The following is a 20365-nucleotide window of genomic DNA, read 5'->3' as shown; positions in this document are numbered from 1 at the left end:
TATCGCATGATTATCTGCTAATTAGCTTTGATTGTTCATCATTGCGAAAATAACTAAATATCGTATATACAAATAATTTTACGAACATTCATTCCATTGTCGAACCTATGTATCATGTATACCAATCATGATGAATGGGGCCTACTAATTGTAAAAGCATTTTTAACATTCAACCATTTGACTATCACAAATACCTACACAGTACGTAGGGTACGTTTATATGATACGATAGATCTTAGTGTCCGTAACCAAACGAATCCTAGCGTCAGATTCTTCTCAAATCCGCCAGGAACCCTGTTCCTACATTACATATTCATAATTGTTGTGTGTATTTGTACTGCCTCGTTGGTCTAGCTGTCGCAAGTGCGACTGCTGAGCGCGAGGTCTCGGGTTCGATTCCCGAGTCGGGCCGAAATCGCTTTGTGGGTTTTAGAAGACTTTCACATAGCAGCCCGGAGCCTGGAAGGTGGTGATTGATACACCCGTGCATCGGAGAGCACGTAAATGTCGGTCCTGCGCCTGATCTCTTTCCGGTCGTGTCGGATTGCCGTCCCATCGGGCTATGAGAGTGAAGGAATAGGGAGTGCACCTGTGTCTGCGCAAATGCTTGTGCACTATAATATGTCCTGCGTAGTTGGCTAATCTCCTTACATGAGAACAGCCGCCGTAGCCGATCGGCTAGGAGGACATCATTCATAATTAAATTAAATATTTTAATAGCAAGTTATGATTGTCCAATTTGCTTTTAAAGTAATATACACACAAACTTGTCAATCTTATATATTCTATTATATTATATATTCTAGCTTATATATTCCGACTGGACGGTTAATTACTACGCAAGTGTAAGTAAATGAGAATTCTATGAAGCGTAATACAACAATAGAAATGTCACAATTACTGTATGAAATCACCCGGAACGGCCGCTCCACGGACCCTTTAGAAATTATCAATAACCGTTTCAAACAATCACATATTGGTTTGTTACCACAATTATCCCGAATGTATCGTACAATACCGAATGTGAAACTGGAAACATTGAAACAAATGAATAACACATAAGTAAGATATTGTTCGATGTTATTGAACGAATATATGACGAATATCGATGTAACTCGCTCGATTGTTTTGTTTAAATCGAGTATTTCAAAAATATTAAGCGGAATTCGTTTAAAGATTATCGAGTTGTTTTTTTTTTGGTATTAGTATTTTCAATCGTTGTTACTTTAACAGTTTTACAGATTTACAGTCCCATAGGGATATAAAGCGATTTTTTAAACTATTTTTCGAACTTAATCGTGTACTGTTAACATACTGAATCTCTAGTTCAAAAGCAGGCAATCAAAAACACATAGAATATAAATATTAGAGGTACATTTGTAGGTACTACAATTTCTCCAAACGACAAAGTTTTGGACTTCCAAAGTTTCGGAACCTTTTCATAAATACGTTAACAATGCCTAAAATTTGATCTAGATGTCTACATAGGTATTTTACTTTGATAACACTCAGGACACTCATATTTTGCACATTTTGACTTTTACTTTGATATAGAGAGAAAAATCACTGTCAAAAGGAATTGGTAACATATCGAATAGTACTAGAAATACTATCGTCCTAGATACAGAGATTGTATAAGTGACGTCATTCATATAGGTCAGGTGCACACGTGACGAATAGGAGGACAAACCAAGATAAGTATCATTGAAAAATGCGTCACTATCTGGTACTTTAGATCATTATTGCAGTTTTGTACCGCCTCATAGCATATCACTTATCTTGTCTCCCTAAACTTCCACAAATATTTTAATACCAAAATACCTGAACCAATAGCCAGTCCCTAGTTTTAGCGAGCAATTCTTGTAATAGATACATAATAAGAAGAAGAAATAAGAAGATAAGAAAGAAGATTAAATACATTTCCTTCATTCCCTATCAGTTTATAATCTTAGCGGTTCAGCAGACTTGAATTCCAAGACGCCTTACCCCAAGATGCTAAGTCACTACTGTTTGTCTTCATCACGCCATCACGCTCCCTTTGTGTCAATTTCTAGGACGTATACCGTACATATTGACTCTGAGCAAAGAGCACCAACAATTCTTAGTAGTGCTCACGAATTATACGCTGCAAGTGAAGATGCCCTATGCACTACCATTGGCTTCAGTCTGTAACTTTGTTACTTGATATTGTTGTTGTACGTAGGTAGTGTACTATAGGTCAAGTGGTATTGTGTGTAGAAGAGGCCTTGTCGATACTTAATATAATAAAGAGAAAACATTATGTTGTCTGTTTGTTTGTTGCCTAAAGGCTTCGAAACTACTGATCTGATTTGAAAATTACTTTCACTGTTTGAAAGATACACTCTATCCGGGTCATGTCGGCTATATTTTATCCCTATTAAAATGGCTAGTTGTGTATTTAAACCGTATCGCGTACAAGAGACCCCTTTTTATTTATTTTTTTTACGGAAAATCATAAAATAACTACTCCCGCTGTGAGCTAGCAGCGTGAGGACTCAGACTCTTACTGACTAAAACCTATCATGTTCCTTCTTAAGCCCTTTATGTATTAGGAACGCGGTAACTCTCTCAATCCTGCAGCTGTATAAGAGACCTTCCAGTTAATTTTTAATATCAGTTTAATACCTACTTAACAAAATATTTCAGTTCTAATCGACCAGTACATGTTTTTAATTAACATTATGCTCATGATCACTCTACTAAGTAATATAATATTAATGTCGCTAAAATTAGTTCGCGTCAATTACAAAGCCAGGCTAAACCTATATTTTACACGCCAAACGGAGCCAAATTCAAACGGAAAACATAATTAACTCTATTAATTAGATAAACTCGATTAATTTGATTATTATTATTAAACATACAGGCTTTATTAATCCAACAATAGATGAGTACATTTGTGTAGAAATAACTTGTATAATTTTGATTTTATTCAGCCGAACTGCACCGCCCATTTTGAAAAAAAAACTAAACAGTAAGAGTACACTGCTAACTTTTAGTCATCCTATAGTTTGTTTGGGCTTAGAAATCAGTATGAAGATGAATGGAAGTAAACTCGTAACAATGATAAAAAAAGTGCTTGCCAACCATCGGATAAACTGTAGGCCAACTGTTAAGTCTGCAGTGTGTAAAAGAATATAAAGATGCCATATACCGAAAAATATACAAAAAAAAGGTTTTATTCAAACACCTTATCACAAAAACATGTAGCTAATTCATGTACCGCATGCCGAATTACGAGTACCTAATAAAGATGAAGACGAAACTCACTCTGGGTATATCTACTCTACAATAGGAATATTTCCCATTGAGCTGAACCAATGAAGTGTAAACTGGATAACACGAATGCCTTCACGACTAACAAAGGATTCCTTGTTACCTTAAGCTGGGTGCACAAGGATTGCAGTGTTATCTCCTTATAGAATAACGTTTATGGATACTTTCTATGTATTTAGATGGCAGCGTCTGGCGTTGATATTTTAATAAAGGCTGTTTGAGTTCTATAGCAGCTTTCGGTAAGGCAGGCTATACAAGACATGCTATTTGTTTCAATATTTTCAGTATTTTACGCACTAAATTGCACACTTCTTTTTCCCACCAAAAGGGCGGACGTTTTGGTGACTGTCTTTTTATATATTTTTGACGTCAAAAAGTGTTGATTCTCAGTCTAGTTTAACTTAATGATTTTGACTTGTATTCGGTGTCATTCGTTTTCGTGTATATCTTAAATACTTACCCATTTTATGAGATAGACATCAAAGCTAAGTTTGTCTTTTGGACACAAGATCTGACGGGATTCATTCCCTTTATAGAGACGAATTAAGTACTGTTTGGCTTTGTTTATATTAGCCCTCAAGCTTCTAGTCTAAATAGTCGGTCCCTTATTATTGTTACAGTTAAAGCTCATTTCGTTTATGTAAATTACTATAATTTGTTCATAATCATGATTTACAATCCATCTTCTATTTTGAACAAAATTAAATCTCACAGAGTTTCTAAACTCATTTCCCAGTTCTAAATACAAAACCACACGAAAATAGCAACACCGAAAATAAAAACGCAAATAAATCAATAACATAATAAAGATTACAGGTCGCCGCTTGCGAACTTCCCAAGTGAAATATATTGAAGTTTGTGCGAAACTTCTGGCAATAGCAAGCTGTTAATAAACAAATACTCGCTATTCGATCAAGGAGGTCGGAACTCGAAGTATTCTTCCAGTTTTCAATAAACTTTTAATGGCAAATATGATTGAAACCGAAGTTTTGGCGAGCGGCGACCGTTACTTCCACTGAATTAATGACTTGTGTATTTTCTTGTAAAATTGATATTGGCGTTCGAGTTTATCAAAAAAGTTTTGTTACGGTTATATTTTTCGGAAATAATCTTTGTCTCGTGAACATTCTGTTTTGGAGAACAATTATTACTTTATAAAACAGATTTGAAGTATCAAAGTGATAATAACATAAATTTTTCGAAGTCGGTTTTGAAAAAAGGTTTTCTGATCACTTCAATCCTGTTTACTGTCAAAAGGAATACGAAATTCAAACAGCACAAGGACCAATCACTCCAAATTACTATATCGCACCCCTAATTCTAACATTTCAATCTCATTATCGCCTAACCGTCTCACGAACACCGTTGTGCACTTACCTTATAACTAAATGACAAGCTCCCCAGTAACAACATAGCAGACAACACCGTTACCAACCAATTTCATTTTATATATGCATGCAAAATGCATTTTTGGCGGAGCATGGCCATACTGATGCTTTTAAACCCGATATATTGAAAAGCTGCCGATAAAATCTTTCGCTGATACTCCCAGCCTTGTTGTGCTTCTCGATGCCATATTTTACGATGGATATCAGTTTCCTAGATATTCTCCGGTTTTTGTAGTCGAAAAACTTAAAGACCTGATACTTTATGATAAGATCATATTGACCAGCTACATTGTGCACAAAAAAACACTCAAGCATCTGAATTGAGAATTTCATCCTTTTATTTAATTTGGGTCCATCAACCATTGTTGCGGCACTGTATATGTGTAAGCAATAAAAGATATAAAATTACATGAAATGTCTCAAAGTCCGTTACAGATGAACTCAGGATGCGATAGGAAATACTTAAATTAAATATAAATAAACCTTACTTGACATTATAGTTCGGCCGCTCAGAGAATGCGTTTCTGACACATCGCGATTGAACTGACGACGTAACTTTGTAATGGCGTTGCAGTACGATAAAAATATTTTTGCTGGTTGTTTATCGTTTTAACAATTGTTGAGCATTAAAACAACATTATTATATCAATAATAATCAATGAATGTTGTAATTTTGTGCCAAATTGAGTGTCAAATAACTTGGTAAACAATATTTTTCTAAATCTATACTGCGCTATTACAAGGTTATGTCAGCGCTTTATATTTGTAGTGCTGTGCTAAAAATAACAGGCAAGTATCGTAATCTGTTCTGGTTGATGGTTCTTATACAGTTATACTTATAATATAAAATAATACTTTTTGTTTTTCTTTTTAAGAATTTGAAAATAATGGACTATAGGATAACTTTTATGAAATATAAAAATAAAAGTATGATCAAACTGAACGCGCGAAAGAAAGTAGCATTTTTATATTTAGGTTGAAATTGGTAACCCCAAATGGCATCATGGGCCGTCATTTTGTGACGCTAAATAGTCGTTTGTTGTCGTTTCGTGCGCTAAGACTAAGTGCCCTGCCTCATTAGGACGCCAATGACGACGTCGCCGGCTACGTATCCAAGCAGTTAGTATTGAAATGTATGGAACGTCGCAACGTCGCCAAATTGGAGGCGTGGCCACGAGCTACAGTTCCCTATGTGGCTTCTGGCTACCGTGGCAACTTGGCGACGCGACGTGGCCACAGTAGCCACTATAATGTACACGGTAAAGCGCACCTCCCTCACACAGTCGCCAATGTGGTCGCCAATTAGCTTGCAATTTCTTGAGCGACGACGTAAACAATTGACTGTCGAGACGCCATGGCCACTCGACTTGGCGACATTTGGATGCCAGAAGTAGCCAGACCTGTGCCGCTTGCGACGTCGCCATGGCGTCCCAGTGAGGTAGAGCTCTAAAAACCTGATTTTGGAAGGTTTTGACCGAGATATCAGGATTGATTCTGTTATTGATAATACCTAATATAATTATACACGTAGGCGAAGATGATGATGAAGACACCACCTCCTCAAGCGAATCGGAGTCTGATTAATATTCTGTACGCACATTCAATTCAATGTACTTACTTTATTGCATAGAAATACAGATTGTAACTTTGTAACAAAGAATAAATAAAACGATTTTATTATATGAATATTACCTTTTTTTGGTTTCCACTTAAATAACTAAAATATAAATTTTAAATGATTCCGCCAATTTAAAACGAAAATAATCTTAAAATAATGCGGCGGTTTATTTTGGGGGAACGGTAACGAACTCAGTGTTATGTTGTGCCCATCACTAGTCCTGACTAACTGATAGGTGTCAGGAACGCATTCTCTGAACGGCCGAACTAGAAAAAAAAATACAAAAAGTTATTGGAAGACTTTAAATAAAACAAAGCAAATTCATAACCCAGGTAAAATGTGAATTCTATTAGTTTGATCGATTGCATGCTAATACTGGCTGATTTAACTACAAATTGGTATTCTACGAATAGTAGGCAGACTGCGTAGTTCATAACTTTAAATTCAATAGAAGTTTCAAATTAATTACTAAATTCTATGGAAACCTAGAAGTTTTGTCTCAATATTAGTCTTTGCAAATAATACCGACGATCCAAAGTGTTGCTCCTCTGCATAATATTTGCATAAATCAATCCTAAGATACGGCCTTAAGCCGTAGCCGAAGGAAATTTACATTTCTGTATTTAAAAAGAAAGAAAGCAGTAACGTTATCTTGCCATATTAAATACAAAATACTTGGTACAGTATATTCAAAAGATATAAAAAGAATATCAAATATATGCGTAAAAAACAAGCAAACATCTTTCTCATATTTGGAAAATCTGTTGAAATTGAGACGAATTTATATGTTAGTCGATATTTTCCCGCGGTCATACTCGCGTTCCGTAGGAGCATTTCCCGCTCTGCGATAAAACATAGTCTATGTTACTCGGAAATAATGTAGCATTCCAAGCTTTTCAAATACACTCAATAGTTTCTCTCTTTATTATTTGGTATAACCAACTACCTACTTATTAGTACCATTAGTATTTCATACAGGATACACAAAAGTCCTCGCTTAACTTACTTCCTTATCTGTTGTGTGGTCTGGTGTGACGTGACCTTTTCTAAGGACATCTTCAATTAGGTCAGTAAATGTCATTCGGACATATCCCGTCCTACACAGTATGAATCTTTTATCTTGTGTCCTTTACTAAGGCTTTTTGCAGCCCTTGTGAGCTGTCAATATTATGATTTCGTACGTCAATACAATAACTAATGTCGATGAGTGGACTATATTTAGATAATCATTGGAGATTATTACCCTCAAACTTAGAAGAGATGGAAATTTCAAATTAATTCCTTGAAAAGTTCTATGTTCTAGATCCTCGTCGGCTATTAAGTTAAAATAATACTTTTAAGTTACTTCCCGATTTTCTCTATACTTCTCTATTTTTTGAGCCCCATAAAAAAGGTTTACAAGGTTTACCCATAGAGTACTTTGTAGCCTCCTTCACAATTCAAACTCACCCTGTTAGCTAAATTGAAAATGGAACGCATTTCATCGAACATTCAAATTCACATTTACAGTGGAAATGGAGTATCAGAATTGTAATACAAAATAAACATATTCTTAATTAATACTCCTTTTATTAAGCGACCAGAGTGTATAGAGAGCACGGTTACAGATCCCACGAACGCATGTGTTCCAAATTTAAATTTGGTGCAGAACATTCAATTTTATCGAGAATCGAATCAAAGTTTAATTCGTTTTGTTTGGTAGGATATATGGACTGATATTAAAACGTTTTGCAGCTGTTTTTTATGTCAATTTGCAGTCCCCATAAAGCAAAAAACAAACTATTATAACTGCATCTATTTTCGAAAAGACTAAACCTACTCGCACACTATAAACTTTTAGTCGGCCGATAGTTGATTTGGGTTCATATGAAGACGAATTGAAGTATACACGCAACAACAATTAGGTATTTTTCCGGTATCAAATCAATTAAAACTTTGCTTGAATTCACTATTTTATTTTTTATTTTTTTTCACTATGCTAGCGTAAATAAAACTTCTGTTTCAAAAAACACCGTTTTTCTATGAGCACTTAATAAACGCTAGCGGTATCTTTACAATTTGTCATGGCGTTGACTCCCGATAACACCGAAGTTTATCCCATGATTTATGGTAGAAAAGTTAAAAAACTTTCTCAAGAGGCCTTGACGTAAGGCCAAGAAGATATCAAAAGAGGGGGGAAGAGAGGACGTAATTACGATTGAGTTTAGAGGGACAGTTTAAGTGTTCCATCATTTAGTATTTTTTTCTAATACTAGTTATTGTTGTTCCCCGTCTTTCCTTTGTTTCGTTTGTACCCTGAAAGTTCCAAAACTATTGAGAAAAATTATTTCACTGTTCAAAATCTACACTCTTCCCGAGTGACATAGGTTGTATTTTACGCCTTTACAGGCAATAGGAACGTCGGTGAAACCGCGGGAAAATGGCTAATTTATATTAAAAAGACAACACTTCAACAAACTATTCCATCCATACACATGTTTCAACTATTTCACGTGAACATTAAACATTTTTATTGAAGACGCACATTTTAAAAAGCGAAGAAACATACTATTATCATTCTATACGGTTTATATGAAGTATACGAGAACAGACTGGCCGCTGTTGACTTGATTACTAGAGATAGAATTTTGGCATAGGCCCTATAGGTACAAGTAATGTCAAATTCCTATCTATAGTAAGCATAACCACACATAGATGGATTATTGAGAACGGCCGTTATTCAATGGACCTGACAGCTGTATTGAAAAATTTTGTGATTACATCCCACGGAATATCCTTGAGGCGTAAGAAATTACGTACTTCCAAAATAATTTTGTTGTTTCTCAATCAACCTTAGTAAATCGCTAGTTTCTTCTAAGGTACCTCAACGGGTTTTGAAATTTTGAGCACTCAAAATTAATTAACAATTTCGTTTTGTTCGAAATTACAGCAAAACTTAAATGAAAAAGACGCCGACGATCTTAAAACTTGTTTTACTGAAGTAATAAATTAATTAAATTAATAATATGATATTAAGCTTAAATGAGAAGCTGTATTTTATTTAAAATACGTTCAAAAGTATTTAAAAATATGAAATATATTACCTACAACAACTTTTTGTTTTACTATTAGTAAAAGAAAGTCCAACTTGACAGCCGTGAGAATCTGACCTCTGCTGCAGAATTGTTTAATATAATGGAGGAATATTTTCCCAATTGGCACAATTCAATCAAAGATAAATGCAGAGCCGTTTATCCACACCATCTATGGTGGATTATCAAGATAGACAACCCAATAAGAAGAATTTCTTTACCTCTACACTGACAGACACTAATCTTAGTTTTTATAGTTATCTTATAACTAGGTACCGGCACCCGTTTTGCCCGTATCCCTTGAGAACTACAGTAGTTCTACTCCTCGAACTTGGATAAAACGTACCTGAAAGATTTTTTCAAATAACCCAGTATTTACTGAGATTAGCAAGTTTAAGTAAACAAACAACCATACAAAAAACTTCAGATTTATAATAAAGATATTGTTTTTAACCAACTAAAGTTTAAAAAATAAAACCTTCCCAATACATTCTCAAAAATATTTTTGGCAATGCATTCGACAGTTTTTCATAACAAATTTAATAAAGTGAAAGGGCGTGGCCATAATATAGCGCGAACATTCCCGTTTTGTTATGACGTACGACATGACAGATCCATGCGCTGAAACAAATTCACATATTGAATAGACCTTTCACTATGCCTCTACACGGTGGTAAATTATTTTTTTGCACGTAGAAATATGATGGTTGAAAGTTTTTAGAGTAGTTTTTGGAAATATTTGCTTGGTTTAGCAACAGTTGAATTTTTTGAGTTTTTAAAAGTGAGAAGTGGGTTGATAAAATTTTAGTTTTACTAAAATTAATTTTATAGTTTAGGCTATAATGTTTTATAAAGTTTTCCCCCTTTTGTTATGACAGATCCATGCGCTGAAACAAATTCCCTATTGAATAGACCTTTCACTATGCCTCTACATGTTGGTATATTATTTTTTTGTGCGTAAAATGTGACTGTTGAAAGTTTTTAGAGTAATTTTCAGAAATATTGTTAGGTCAATGATTTTTTGATTTGTGAAAAGTGAGTTAGTGTAGTACACGATACAGATTTAATATAATAATTTTCTTAAAATCAATTTTATAGTTGACTCTAGAAAGTCTTGCAGAAATGGATTCAACACGATCCATAAGAAAGTTTCTTAGAAAATGATAACGATGACTTTGGAGCAGTTTACGTTTGAAAATGTGAAAACCCCTCGACAGTCCCCTATTGTAATTTCTTACAACATACGAAAGTTACATAATTTACACGGAAGCAACATACAAGTGTAAAGTTCCCCATGCAAGTATGCTATTTTTCTTAAAAGCCCCGATATGAAAAAGTAGGTTGTCCATCCATAATTTATTCCTTTTAGGGTGCGATAACTGAATAACCAATATCGGCACTGATTAACTACAATTTTACAAAATATTGGAAGCAAGGTAAAAACGAGGTAGTATATTTTTTTAATAAAAAACTTCATTGGGGCGTAGGTACCTACAATCTACCGATAAAGTAAAGCTGAAAATTTTATGAATGTTATAGGCAGAATATACCTAGACGGTTATAATTTTTTATGAAAAACAATGTGTTTTTCGATTTAATCGTAAAAAAGCTACAAAAAAAAGCACTGAAATTCGTTAACTGTTTTGTATATTTTAATTACATATTTAAAAAAATACTGTGATTGACATCGTCAGAAAAAATATTAGGGCAGTTTTAAAAGTAAAAAGAGATAATCACACACGAATTAACGTCACAAAAGAATGAGTATAGAAACTCAAAGCGAACAAGACAATCCTAAACTAGCTGGAAGTTAAGAGAACATCTGAACTTCGAACATAATGTACAAACAAACAAACATACATACACATGTAGGTGCATGTACCTACATATTTACATGTGTCACCGGCCATAAGGGTCGGAAATAACTACTTAAGTCCACAACTTAATCGCATTGCTAAGTAAACACGTCACTACTTGAGCAAGCTTCTAGTAATTTAAATAATGTCATTAAAAGTTTAAATTTAATTATATTGTCGGCTGAATTCTGTACAGAACTTAGTTGTCCCCAGTGTTTTGTGTACCCAGCAGTGTAAATTTAGTATAAACAGTAAAGTAGGTAACTTGTCTTCAAATAATGACTATTACTGTTATAGCCTTTTTATCATCCCACTGCTAGGCACAGGCCTCCTCTCACACGAAGAAGGATTGAGCATTCGAATAATTATTAAACACTAGCTGACCCGGCGAACTTTGTACCGCCTAATTTGGAGGCATATTTAGTAAGTCACAAACACACGACACAATACTTTTTTAATTTTCGCAATTTTTCCTTATTTGCTCACCGTTTAGACCTGGACTACGACAAACATTTTAAAACCAAAATCAGCTCAATCGGCCCAGCCGTTCTCGAGTTTTAATCAGACTAACGAACAACAATTCATTTTTATTTATATAGATAAGTGTGCACAAAAGGAGACCACTGGATATCGTCATAACTAAAATTTTATAGCAATAACTGTGCTTTTCCTGTTAATAAAACACGGTTGTATTTTCATTCGGCAATTTTATTTCACCAGCACAAAGAATTATTTTTAACTTTATATAAACTGTCTTCTCATTCCTAGAATAAAACGACAAAAAACTAAATATGTATTTAAAAAAATCCTAACTAATATTATAAATGTGAAAGTAACTCTGTCTGTCTGTCTTTCTGTCTGTCTGTCTTTCTGTCTGTCTGTCTTTCTGTCTGTCTGTCTTTTCTTCACGCCTAAATAATGGACTGATTTGTGTGGGTACAGACATAGTCTGGAACTTGAGAAAGGACATAGGATAGTTTTTATTACAAAGAAATACAAAAATAAAAACAAAATTTATTCCGGACATATACCGCCATCTATTGGTCAAACCATAAATCTGCCGCAAGTCACTATTCCACGCGAACGAAGTCGCGGGCAAAAGCTAGTACATCATAAAAGAAAAATGGTGTGTTTTTATTTTTGTTTAATTGATATCGTAGTCGCCATTTTTTACCTGTAAAGGATTTACAGCATCGCATCGCTTCAGTTGACTTTATAAAGTCATTTATCAATATTATATTCCCATCGGCACAGAGAAACGACTTATCTCGAATTATTTTTAGCTATTACATAAACTGTCTTCGAATTGTTCCTAGAATGACGATAGAAATAATCGTCTCAAGGCTCCGGTATTTCTGAAGAAATCTAACAAAAGTGTTATTGAAACTGGTAACGCGTTCCACAAAGGCGCTTATGGATATATCATCTTAGCTATTAGCTACTTTTCTCTCTGCGCATCCCTTAGGACAGTGGCTCTCAACCATTTTGATTAAAAAACAAATTAAAGAAAAATGTTAGTAAACAAAGTTACATCGATGAGTGTTTCAGTTATGCTTATATTTTAGTTCTTCTTCAGTAATAATATTCATTAACATCATTTCTTTCTTTAAAAAAAACATGCCTGAAAAATATTATCCTTCACTATTTTCGCTCCTAACTTCAGTCTACGATTAACATAAATGTTACCTTCCAAATTACTAGGAAAGTACATGATTATACAAGTGTGATAAGAATTTTTCTTTACCGATTGAGCATTCAGGTTATACCTAAGTTAGCTAGCGCAATAGTCCTTAAAGCAAATAAAGTTTGAGAACCACCGTTCTTAGAGCTAAGTAAAGCATGGCGGAGCATAACTTGTCTGAAGAAGTTATGTCTAGCCTTTCTTAATTTAAACTAGCTTTACTTTCAGACTTTAGACAATTTTTCAAGCGTAATAGTTATAAATGATATCTTTACTGTACTACTTTGTAACTGGGTCTGTGTTAGTAAGTAATCATTATAAGTGATAATAAGTTTTGTTGTAATTCTAACTATATTCAAAAGAAAATAATACGGTACCTACCGTTGTTTTAAATGATTCCGAATTTCCGAAGCTCCTATGCGGTAAACAATTATTTTCTCACTTAAGTTTGTTATCAGCTTTTTAGGTATTTTTTTTTGTTACAGTATTTTTCCACCAAGCACTAGAAGCACAATAACAAAAAACCCACATAATTGCTCACGTGCCTTAAAAACTGATTTGCTTAACATAGAAAATAAGCAAAGGCAAGGAAAAGATGCAAAAATGTTAGCACTCGAACCTTTTTACTGTCGCATAATGCCTACACCTTTTACGAGCCCTGACTATCGATAAACACGTAACTTTACGAAGATCCATTATGTCTGCCAAGAGTACGAAATACTAAACCAATCTCTTACCGTCAACGAGTCGCTCTCGACTGTACCTGCCACGAAGAAACGAAAGATGAGCGGAGATGCCATAAGGCAGGTACGGGTTGCGCCTTCTTGTAGGTCAAATACTGCCCAGTAGGCGTGACCAAAAAGACCGATTACGTCTGAACGAGGTGTTTGGGTTCCTTGAAACCACGGTCAAAGGTAAAGACGTATATAACCAGTACCGTTCCTAGTCCCCCGAAAACCCGTATTTTGGAGACGCAATTTTCTTAGGAGATTTTCCATTACGACAGCTCCGCTTGTCATTTTGTTCACGATGGTACTACGTAACCGATATGATGTTTTCTTTTCATTGCCAGATGTTTCTGGAAGGAAAACGAATACGTGCCCTTGGATTTAAAAAAACATTACAGTCGCGAAGTTAAGGCCTCTTTCGTTGCGAAGATTGGGAGTTTATTTTTTATTAATTTTATTCAAAAAAAATGTGAAGAGACTTCTACTGATAGGAATATTTTTTTATCAATTTATTTGGTTAAGTGTTCTTGAAATGTAGTTTTAGATGGTATTATTTTTTGGTATATTGTTGGATGTTAACAAAATGATGACGAAATACTTTCTTAAAAATTGGAACGAATAGCAATGAAATAGGACTCGATAATTTTACAAAACGTAATAATGTTTGATTATTTTAGAATTTGGACATTCCAGTGAAGAGATTAATAGCATGGAAAAGGGATGTATTTTTTCAGATTCGTGTAGGTACCTATTTTTTGTCAATGCCAGCGAAAGGGTTAAAACTCGTTCAATTTGTTAGGATCAATGCCAGAATTTCTATCCACCTGAATATATTTGGACCATATAAAATGAAAGAGAAATCACGATTTTATTTTTCGGACCATTTATTTTATCATCCCACTTGTTTCTTTCAAACCTTTTATTACTACTCTAACCATTAATGCACATTTTCCGATGAATATTTTCAGTAATAAATCAACTTCAATTTCAATGAGATTCCGACTGTAAGATTGCTAATTCTACAAGATCCACCTTTAAATAGTAAGTTGGTAAATAAGACTACTACTACATATGTATTATATAGGCAATATTTAAAATAGATGTTTCTACGAAAGTCTGCTAAGAAACTCCACCATTACAAAACTTAAATCACGTACTTCCAAAGTCCGTAAGTCTCCTATCAAGTAGTTTCCAAAACACCGTTTAATTATTTCTAATGGCTATTACACTATATCAAAGTAAAATACGCCGAAATGTTCGGAAAATTCGCAACAATGGAATTTCGGCAATTTCCCATTTAATAGAATTCATGTTGGCAGCAATCGTGCTGGAATTCACTGGAGGCACAAATTTTCTCTTGTCTTCTTGCTTTAGTTTCCTGGATTTTTCACGGTAGAACCTTCTGACTATCACCTACAAAAATTCGGTCCAAGCTACATAAAATTGATGTTCTTTTTTTTCTCTTTTCGAGACCTTTATTGAGCACTTGTTTGTGAAGGTTAAGTACACTTCAATGAATTAGTACACAAAGGAAAATTACGGACAATGAAGTAGCAAAATAGATTTATTTTTTTGCAACATTTTCCTCGACATGTTATTGGATTTTCCATGTGGAATTTTTCAGTAGCGGCTATTCAAAATGTGGCCCGGTTACTGACAATAGGTTCGTACTTATACAAGGTACTGGCGAAACGAATGTGTTACCAATATATCTAGGTCTATATATAAACGGTAACATTCTCGCTAATGTTTATAAATACTTACGTGATGTTTTCTAGGAAAACCCTTGAAGCATTTTAGATAAAACTGATATATTGTTGGCTACCAAAAAAAGTACACTTTTGTACAAACTAAATAACTTGAATAAAAGCGGAACCATAGGAAAAAGCTAGTAATAAAAATGAGCGCATTAAGAACTCCATAAGTAGTCCAACTTAATTTTTAAGATCGTACATCTAATAAGATTCGTGTTGGACTAAGATATTCAGGCAAGTTAAGTTCGCCGCCTGACCACGACAGAGTAGAATGATTGGGAACTTAATTAGTTCGTGACCTCGATCCATGAGAATGTTTTTAACAGGATTTCAAATAAATCTAGAAGAGACGCCGGCTTGTGTAATTGCAAACTTATTTGTAGTACCAGTTTGAGAAACTTATTTGAATGAATAGAATTGTGATTTAACTTTGGGAAATAGAATAGTCTTTGTTGTATTGAAGAACAAAGAGTAGAGGAAAGCAATTATTTTTTAGTTAAATTGACAGTCTATTTGCACGAAACATCTTCCCATGTACTCGTATATAGCAACACGATCATCAACAAAGTTCGGCAATCTTTCTCTTATATCCAGGTTTCTGATATACCTTTTCACATTAAGCGAAATAGAATAGAAATTGCTAAGGTATTTGTAAAGTTAAATGGTACTTACGTACGCCGGATTTAATACCCATACATAATCGTGCTTAGATTCAGGCTCCTTAAACTGCAGGTCAGCATATTACTGAATTCAGAATGCATTCAAATGTTGAATGAAAGCGAGGCATTTCAAAAACATATAGTCGTCTATATCTACTAATATTATAAAGAGGTAAACTGTATTTATGAGTTTGTGTACCTACTTAATCTGCTACAATAATATTGGAAATTCTTTTACCTTTAGAAAGCTACATTATCCAAACAAGGGAAGTGGTATCTCGGGAGGTTGTACGTTGGTGAAACCGTGAATCACTTGGCTATGTTTGTAATTCTAGATCAATATACATATATACTTTGTTTTTAATTAATAAAAAAATCTAAAGAAAATCGATCTTGTCATTAAGAATATACCTAGTGAAACACATACCTGTTTTGAAGAAGTGCATAGAGGAACATGTATTGAAATACTTGCCAAACTTCGAAACCCCTCTTAGAACACTAGCAGAACTCCCCCGTTCAACCCAATTTCTAGGTCAAACAAAGGACGTTATGCACCTTGCACTCCCACAGCGTCAGAATTAGATCATCCCATTGTATGTGTTATATCAAGCAGTTAGACATGTGCTATTAATTACTATATACCGATCTATACCGATTCAGCAATTACAGGCCATCAGTCAGCCAAACGCTCTATGTGGTTACATTGGTTGAACTTCAATAGCCTCTCATTGTAACATGGGAGGCCGCCATTATCTGGCTGTGGGCGTGTATAGATTGCTATTATATTGATTGTGTAGCTTGGGACATCATGATATACAATCTGTGTTGGGATCTTCACGGGATGTTCCGTGAATGGGGTAGAGTAGTGGGGTCAGCGGCATTGACTTCGGACGATTCGCGTCTTGCCATGTTTTGGGGTGTACTTTCTTATGTACACGGAGCCTCTTTTGATGTTTTTAAAGGGACGTGTGACATTTTATCCATTGCATATAATGAAATAGATATCTAAAAGAAACAGAATATCAAAGTCGTAGTCGTATTTCATACTGATTCACTGTTATACATAGGGCAACGTGCCCCACAACAGGGCCTCGTAATGTATGCCATATTGAACTATCCTTTGCTAGATGCATCCAACTTATACTACTATACTAGTCTTGCATACACAGACAGAAATATATAGATATATGTCATAAAATAGAGTATCCATTGTTATACCTAGCTAACATAACATTACAAAGTATTCCACAGTCCAACATTCTTTAACAATATTTCACAAAGATAATACCACGATCCCCGCATCACGTTCACATACGGAACAAATTCGAAAAGCACAAATGTTACACCCGCAAAAAGTTACGTACACAATTTAAAAGAAGTTATTATACCTAGGAATTTATTTAGTCATGAAATTTCACGGATTCTGGTCACGTTGGCGCGTACAATTCATTTTTATGATGTCGGAGCATCAGCTGTAGGGCATGCGATATGCCGACTGAGCTACGGTTGTTTGCTCCGTTCAGTTTGCGTCCTGCAAACACTAGCTTCGGAATAGTATTGGCAGAACTATGAGGAGCTAGATATGTTCATGTAGAGCGCATTCATGCGAAGGTTCTAGTATTAATTTAATTGTTGTGTGTTTTATTTTGGTAATTTTTATACCTTTTTTTTTTCTAAGTTTGTATGTACGTTTTAAACATATCTTGGACACCAATGACTGTGTTTCGAAGGGCACGTTAAACTTTGGGTGTCATTTAACATCCTTAGCAGGCGTTACGGGTAGTCAGAAGGCAGTAAGTCTGACACCATTCTTACCAAGGGGTATTGGATTGGTTGCTCTTTTTTGGCTGTGGAAAAATAGATCTCAGTGGATACAGCAACATTCATGTGTAAACATTATTTATTGCCTAATAAAAAAGGTTTACCTGCTCTATCTCATAAAGCTTGGAGGCGAAAGGTACAGTATAAAAAGGTTTAAAATTAAAAAGTTATAGACACCAACATCCATAAAAACCAAATGGAGCTAAGTATATATATCGTATGATGTATATATGTATGTATATTCAAATATTTTCGGTTGCCTTTATATTCCATCAGGTAGCAATCTGACACTTTCTCCCGCTGCGCTCACAGCTAGAGGAGTTATCTGATAATTTCCCACCACAAAAAATCACATATCTATCTCATAGCTAACAACAATAATACTTAACTAACAAATGACTTGTAATGAGTAAGCAATATTTAAAAGTCTTCAATACAAATCACTACATCACTCGCGAGTTCAGAACGATTTTTTCCCATCTCCTAAGTAAAAAGTTCCGAAGCAAGCGTTCTGATTTATTTATGAGAATCCTTCGCAGATGTTTGTCTGTTTCAGTTTTCCTTTTTCTATAATCGAATATGAATCATATTATTTCGCGATTATACCCGAAGTAAATGATCGAATAAAAGTACTAGTCCCGAGTGAGTAGGAATCAATATCGACAAATGGGTTTATTTTTGATACTATTTGTTTTAGCAGCCGTGGATGACTAGGTATTGTTTTCTTTCGGATGTTTCGTCTGAAAACATTTAACATATATGCTCCGTTGAATAGCAGTCTTCAATCTCAAATGTATCAGGAACTGTGGTGAACCATGATTGAAAATATCAATCAACAGACATTTTCCCAAAAGCACTTCTTAGTTCAGCGGTAACTCAATCTCAAGCTTATAATTATCGTGACTACTTCCACGTATTCTGGGTTCAAAACAAAACAAGGATTGTGAGTGCTAAGTGAAAACAAATGAAGTCCGATATACCTGGAACTCTTGCTACTTCCAGGAGTATTGTAATTGGAATACTCCATAATTTGTTTTTATAATAGGAATACTGGCTTTAGTCTTGTTTAAGTTCGTTTAGTTCGTTGTGAAATTAATTTTAATTGCGGAAAGGTATTAGCGTGGAATTAAATTCTCATAAGTTCTGAAGAAGGCATATTGCGCATTTCTGTCGAGGCATCAGCTACAAAAAACATTGTTATTCACGATGGTCCTCGCAGCAGAATGGTCTGACTTCAATTAACGATGACACGATTTATATTCATCCTGTGGATTATCCAGCTTTGCCTCTGTTTTATTTGCATATTTATCACTGTAACTTTATTTTGTTCTTAGTCGTCGGAATACACAATTACTCTTGGTGTTGAATTAATTCGCTCTGTCTTTTTACATCCAATTACTGCATCGTTTATGATAGAGCTTTCACGAAATATTTCATATTTTAAAGGGTATGGAATTACTGATTTAATGATACGAAACCGACGCAAGGACATAACTTTTATGCTTTAGTTTTCCAATATACATTGTTGGACTTTTCATATTTTGGCGTGGTTATTAGTCCAGATTTTCCGGTAACCGCAGTACCGCATGCGAAATACACAACATTCGGTAAATCTGTTTAATCACGTGTCAATTACAAAACTGAAACGTGTTGTTGTGACTGTACACAATTTATAATGGCCCTGTTGTTATTCTGCGAAACTATATTTTATTGCCATAATGATCTAACAATAATATGTCATAACAATTTATATTGTAACCCAATTAATTAATGGCCTTCGGTTGACTACTGATCTGCGTAAGCTCTTCTTATAGAAATATTTAAACGCATTTCTATATAGTACACATATTTATTTAAACAGCTTCAAGCACACACAATAAAGCATTACACAAATATCAGGTCTACATGCCCTGGCTATACCTTCGATTATAACTTATTTACATAGATCGCTATCTATAGGTACAGTAACAAAAACAAAACAATAACGAAATAGTTTACATAAAGCAAATCCAATCAACAACACACTGCTAAAAGCTGATCAAATGCAACTTCATACGCTTGACATTTTGACAATTTGTGTTACAACTTCACAGTTCGGTTTTCAATCGTCGAAATAACTAGTAATTTAGTAGCTAATATCACACATACGTGTCAAGCCAATCCTTTAGACACATACACCCGCAATGCGGATTACACCGTGTCGATTCGTGTCAATGCAACTCAATAATTCATCACCCAGAATGGTCCCGAACACGACAAATATAATTTAGATCGATAGCTGTAGTAGGCACTTCGATATGTTATTACCTTGGCAGATGACTCCGTATTTCTAGCAGCTGTAATATATCTGTGTTATTAAAGTGCTTTGTAGGGATGCTCATTCCAAATTCGAAATTTTTTATTCTTATTCCTTACCGGCATTTCATCATTATGTAAATAAAACATCATACCCTAATAATAAAACAAAAGAACTTCGAATTCTATAACGAAAA

This window comes from Helicoverpa zea, chromosome 15 (genome assembly GCF_022581195.2).
Source record: "Helicoverpa zea isolate HzStark_Cry1AcR chromosome 15, ilHelZeax1.1, whole genome shotgun sequence".
Taxonomy (NCBI): Eukaryota; Metazoa; Arthropoda; class Insecta; order Lepidoptera; family Noctuidae; genus Helicoverpa; species Helicoverpa zea.
This window is presented reverse-complemented; position numbering follows the sequence as displayed.